Here is a 6240-nt window from a genome sequence, read left to right on the forward strand (position 1 = left end):
AGTCCGGCCACCAACTTGAAACCATTTGGCAAAAACAGAGTTCACAAAAGTGCCAGCTGAGAAAGCTCTTGCTGCCTACAACTTCAGCTGCACCCCTCAAAATAGCAGCACACACGCTGCTCTCGACACTTTCCTTCTCAGCGCTAGGTACCATCCTGAGCCTTCACTCTCCCAGAGTCAGGATCCAAAGACAGTGGCACCAGGGACTGCTCACACACTAAAGGCACCAGGACAAAAGGCTCACGAGCTTGGCCTTTGCATTCCTGCTTACAGCTCAACAGCTCTAACCCAGAGAACTGCCTGTTGGGAAAAGCCTTTAAAATCACTAAGAGCACCTAATGTGCAGATCCAAACTTGCTTTCCTTGCCAAATGAGCAACTACAAGCCCATCTCCAAAGAAATGGCATCCCCTCCTCCAAAATACATCCAGGGACCGATCCACCTCTAGTACTGAATACGTCCAACAATTGCTCCTACACAGAAGGGGCCAGGAGAGAAATGTCTTGCTGGACTGTACCTGCCCATGGTACCTTAACATCTGCTCCAGCAACACTGGCACCATGTCTTTGCCTTCCCAAGGAAAGGCACGCTGAGTCCCATGACCTTGCCTTGCCTTCGGCACCTTGTCTCATTTTTCCTAACCTACCCTTGCTTTGCTTCCTTTGCCTACGTCTGCCTTGCCTCACACTATCTCCAACTCCCTGGCTTTGCTTTGCTCCTCCTACCATTCTTCACCTTGCCTTCCATGCAGGCAAGGTACTGCAAACCAAGTGTAGGAAATTGTGGGCAAATCAAGGGAGAGGTAGGCCAGGCCAGAGCAGTGAGGGGAAAGCAAAGGGAGTGGTAGGCAAGAGAAGGCCCAGAAGCTAGAGGCAAGGCTGGCCATAGGAAGGTAAGTCCACTGATGGGTAGGCCAGGCAGAAACAAGAAGGGCTAGGCCCTAGAGGAAAACAGCTGGGGCAGGTCAAGGGTGGGGCATGGCCGTGCAAAGGAATGCAAGGCTACAGAGGGTTAGCAGGGGAAGGCAAGAAAACTTTTGGGTTGCCAAGGCAAAGCAAGGCCTTGGTACAATGTACAAGGTACAAGGTGAGAAGTACATTCAAGGATTGCTGGTACACAAAAGTGGCCAGGACCAACTGCTCTCTGTGGCCCTGATCTCACATGTCTACTCTGCACCTAAAAGACTTGGGCTAGCTGCTTTACTTTGTATGCAAAAGAACTCTCATTGTGGTCCTGGATGCCAAGGCCAAAATGTGAATAGCCTGTCCAAAATTCAAGGCATGCAAGGATTGGTCCCAGAAAAAAGCTGCCCAGAAAGACAAACAGAACCTTGCCTGGGCTTCTTCTCACATGCTCCTGAAACACTGGGGATATATGAGAGCCTTGGGAGTCCTTGGGGGAGCAGAAAGGGCAAGGCAAGGCTGGGAAATGCCAGGAGAAAAGGGGTCTTGAATTCCATGTGGGGGAGGGGTGAGCAAGGTAATGGGAGGTAAGAGAGGGTTTCAGGGGCAAGGCAAGGCAAGTGGTGGCTCTGCACGACACAAGGGAGAGGTAGGCAATGCAGTGAGAGTCCTAGAAGGAGAAGGAAATGAGAGGCTGGACCTGGAGAAATGCAAAGGGAAGTCAGGTGGGGGATGGGTGAGCAAGTCCATGCAAGGCAGTAGAGGGAAGGCAGGCCGAGGGAAGGCTGCAGACCGGACAGCAAGGCAATGCAAGGTGTGGGGAAGCAAGGCAAAGTAAAGGAAGGGGGCAGGAAAGGCAAGGAAATGCCAAGGAGATGTAGGCCTGGTAAGGCAAGGCCCTGGAGAAAAGAAGTAAGCAGGTCAAGGGTGGGGCATAGCTAAGGAGGGTTGGCAGGGCAAGGCAAGGAAACAGGTGGGTTGCCAGGGCAAGGCAAGTGACAGGTATGTTCAAGGACTGCTGGTACACAAAAGCGGCCAGTACCACTGCTCTGTCTGGCCTTGATCTCGCATGGGCCGTCTCTAATCTGCACCTAAAAGACTAGGGCTCCCTGCTTTCCTTGGTATGCAAAAGAGCTGTCATTGTAGTCCTGGACCCCAAGTGCAAAAATATGGATTGCCTGTCCAAAACTGAAGACGTGCAAGGATAGGTGCCAGAAAAAGCTGCCAGGACAGACAGGTGTGCTTGCATGTGACCTCCTCTGGGCTTCCCTTCACATGCTCCTGAAACACTGGAGGTATGTGAAGGCCTTGAGAGTCCTAGGAGGAGCAGGCAGGGCAAGGCAATTTGAAGAAATTCCACAAAAAGACGGATCTTGAATAGCAGGTGGAGGAGAGGCAAGCAATGTAATGCAAGGCAAGGAATGCCTTCAAGGGCAAGGCAAGGCAAGTGGTGGCTTTGCAAGGCAAGACAAAGGAGAGGCAGGCAAGGCAATGAGAGTCCTAGGAGAAGGAAATGAAAGGTTGGACCTGGACAAATGGGAGGTCTGGTGCAGGATGGGTGTGCGAGTCAATGAAAGGAACTGGATTGGTAGGAAGGGCAAGGGAAGGACATGGATAGGTCAGGAAGGCAAAGGAAAGGAATAGTCAGGAATGACAAGGAAATGCAATGTTGGGCAGGAAAGGCAAGGCAATGTAAGGGAGGGGTAGGCAACACCATGGGTGTCTTAAGAGGAAAGACATCTGTTGTCCATGCGTGACAAGGCCAAGAGAAAAGTGGTAGAGAAAGTCAAGGTGGGGGATGGGTTAGTTCAGCTGAGAAAGAAAGGAAGTGCATAGCTCCAGTGTGTGTGTGTGTGCACATGCACGTTCGTGTGCATGTGAAGTTTGCAGGATGTAAAGCAAAGAAAGCTGTCATTTCATTGCGGAGGGAATGGACATTTTCGAGTGTAAGCGGCAAGGTCCGAGCAACTTTTTCGTCCTTGCACATCTGCGTGTGTGAGGTGTAGGCAGAACTTCTGGGTTTAGATTCAGACTGCAAGCGGGACACAGAATGTGACGGTGCGAATAGCTGAGAAGGAAAGCGCGTAGCATCGGCATGTTTTGGCAGAAGCAGTTTGTCTGTGCGAGAAGGAGATTCCAGCAATATGACAATACACTCAGCTGAGAAGCAAAGTGCATAGCTTCAGTGCATGCTCTGAAGAGGAAAGGATGCAAGTAAAAGGCAAGGCAAGGTCAGTGAAAGCTTTCTGTCCTGGCACATACAGTGGTTTGAAGTGGAACCACTGTTGGGTTTCCCTAACACTGAGAGCATGTGCTTTTACGTGTAGCTGAGAAGGAAAGTGACACTCACCTTTATGTTGGAGTTTTAGGAGTTCTCCTTTTGGTTTGGTTTTTTTTGGTTTCTTTTCTCTTAAGGAGTTTTCCCCCGTGTGTGTTGCTAGGAGACAATCACCACTGGATACTTAAGAGGGACAAAGACGTTGTCACAGCTCAGGGGAGGGGTTGCAGCTGTCTACTTTCTCTTTACCTGGGGGTTTCTCGTGGAGGGCAGAGATACCGAGAGCTTTGGACTGGGAAAACGGGATTGGGTGCAGCCCCCAGCTCTTGTGCTCTTGGCATTTGGAGGGAAAGGGAGACTGTGGTGGTTGTGGGGAGAATTCGTCACCGCTGCGGGGTTCTGTCTCCTGCTGCCTTTCTTCTACCATGAGTGCAGCTCTGCTCGTAAAAGCGGCCATTGCATTGGGACCTTAACACCCTACCTTCGCTAAAAGAGGGACTTCTCACCATCTGCTTGGGTGCCTCAGGGGAAAAACTCCAGGATCCCGAGCCTGCCTTTCCCTGCCCTGCTCAGAGCCAGGCCGCCGCTGCCCTGCCCCCACCCCTGCTTTGCCACTGCTCTGAGTTTTCTATTATATAGGAATAAATTCACATATAAAGACATGAATATATTGAAGAGATTGACTGATAATATGGGTTATTTACAAGCTTGATTGGCATATTTAAGGCTTGATTGCCACACTGCTCACAAACTACTATTAAATATAACTCACTTTCAGATTTCTAGGAGTAAAATATGTATTTGCACTGTATTCAAAATGCATGGTAAATTATTTCAGATATCATGGACAAAAGTAATGCAATAATCACATAATAAGAACTTGAAAAGTCAAGTAGGCAAGAGAAAACTGCTGGGTTTTTGTCTGCCCACATTCTGGACCATGGCTGTGTGAAAATGGTCTGTGAGCCAGGTGCAAAGGTGCACAGCAGGAACAGCACTGTCACCTAATAAACACCCCAGGTTTCGGAGTAGAAGAATGTCTCAAGTTTGCTACAGAGATCCATTTTGAGAGGAGAAATGTTTTGAGAGGAGCAAAATCACAGGAGTTTCCACTCTAGGCCATATTCCCGTTCCATTGTATCCTTTTACTGCAGAAACCCATCTGATCCTGACTACTTGAGTTACACGGACACACAGAACCGATTGCACATCTGCACACTGAGAAATGTTTTACAGTGAAAAGGAAATGAGAAGGACCAGGATTACAAGTGAACTGAAACACAAGCAGCTCATACATTCCTCCTTTCCTTAAAATCAGTTATAAGAATTTAGTGTGAAGTACATTTAGGCTTGGTCCACAGTAATTTTAGTTCAAATAAACACGTCTAAATTTTTTCCATCCTTCCCATTAAAGGGTATTGGTTTTGGCTCATTCTTTCAGCATTTTGCCAGCAATATGCTCAATGCTATTTCCATAGGAATGAAAGCTGTAGCATGATATTCCAAAATGTTTGGTGAAACCTTTGCCGTGACTCTCAAGTTGCAACATGCAAGATAATCATTGATTTTCAAAGCTGGTTGAAGATATAAGGAAAGCATCTAAGGTTTATACATGAATCACCTTGTCACAATGTCATGCTGCAGGGATCCCTGCAGAGCTCTAAGACTGGATTTAAAACATAAAAGCTCAACAGTGGCTCTTGAGCCAGCAGGATTAAACATCCAAGACTGTACATATATTACTCCTCAAACTACTGTATGAAAACATGTTACCGTTATGGCAGTTTTCTAGTACTCCATAGGAGACATCTCTTTAAGTGACTCCAATATCCTTGCAGTGCTAAAATAGGTGAGTACACAGTACAACTACCCCTGAAGTTGTTGCATAGACAGATTTAGGAGGAAAGGATTTTATCTTCATCACCTTCCTTCTTTCTTGTTTTGACAGCATTAAGAACTTCAGAAAAATCTTATATCACTGGTGCTCAGGACTCCTCCAATTAGACTACACTCAATTACGCTGTGCTGAAGGACAATGAAGTCCAGAGCTTTGGGTATCTTCTGCTTCTGCCCTAGGAACTGCTGTACCTTTGCTCCAGCTGTTAAACCAAGCCAACAGAACCAAGGGAGTTCTGATAGAATGAACCAGGAATTCTCACACAGTGCTAAGCCTAGCCCATTTCTCTTGAAGGGTACAATGGCAGTCATGGCAGTCAACACTGCTCTTCATTGGGCCATTACTCTGAAAAAAACATGCACCACCTCTCAACCTAAACCATTAAGCCTCCTGGTGATGCTGACCGATGAAGTTCAAACTGCAGTTAGATTCCAACAGCTACTTCCAATGACCTGTCAACAGAGCTTTGCAGACTTGCAACAGTCCAACAAACTAAAGGGGCTATGTTTTATGGCTGCTTTTCAAACATCATTGACTTATGTCCCTGTTGCGGTGGCAAAGTCCACTTTACAACCCCATGTTTGTTTGAAAGTGAACCCCTTCACACTGCACTGGCCGGGAGTCCCCTCCTTGTTTCAGCCTGGTCCCCTTTGGCGGCTGCAAGGCCGCAGGGACAAGGATGGAGGGGGGTGGGTAACAGGGGAGGGGCTTCCCATATACATGGCACAACAGATATTCAGGGTCCATCCCCCTCCATGAGGGCTTTTGGGGGGCACAGAAGGGACCCGGTAGGGCTGGTGCAGGGACTACCAATAGAGGGGACAGATTTGGGGTGGGGGGCAAAACAGGGACACCCCAGAAAGCCTCTCAAATTATTTCTTTGCCCTCCCTGAACCGGCCTAATTCACCCCTAAAATGGCTTCAAAGTGCCCCAAATCTTGTCCACGGGTGGGGGGGCGAGTGAGGGCATCAGGACGCACACATCTCCCAGCAGCTGTGTGCCCAGCCAGGATGAGAAGCAGTACTGGGGCTCCTCCCAAATTTCTCCCACCCTGATAACACAGCCAGACACGGGCTAGGGAGGAGGCTGGCTAAGGCTTTACTGTCCACCTGCATGTCATGAGTGAGCACAAAATCCACCTGCATCCTCTGCAGCATGCCAT

At 48.5% G+C, this 6240-nt stretch overlaps 1 long non-coding RNA gene across 1 annotated transcript; it reads left to right on the forward strand.

Moving 5' to 3' along the window:
• Nucleotides 1-1524: 1524 nt before the first annotated feature.
• On the forward strand, nt 1525-5588 carry LOC116453463. Its single transcript, XR_004243826.1, has 2 exons — nt 1525-3133; nt 5129-5588. It is a non-coding gene; the product is annotated as an uncharacterized LOC116453463 (long non-coding RNA).
• Nucleotides 5589-6240: the final 652 nt, after the last annotated feature.

This window comes from Corvus moneduloides, chromosome 19 (genome assembly GCF_009650955.1).
Source record: "Corvus moneduloides isolate bCorMon1 chromosome 19, bCorMon1.pri, whole genome shotgun sequence".
Lineage (NCBI taxonomy): Eukaryota > Metazoa > Chordata > Aves > Passeriformes > Corvidae > Corvus > Corvus moneduloides.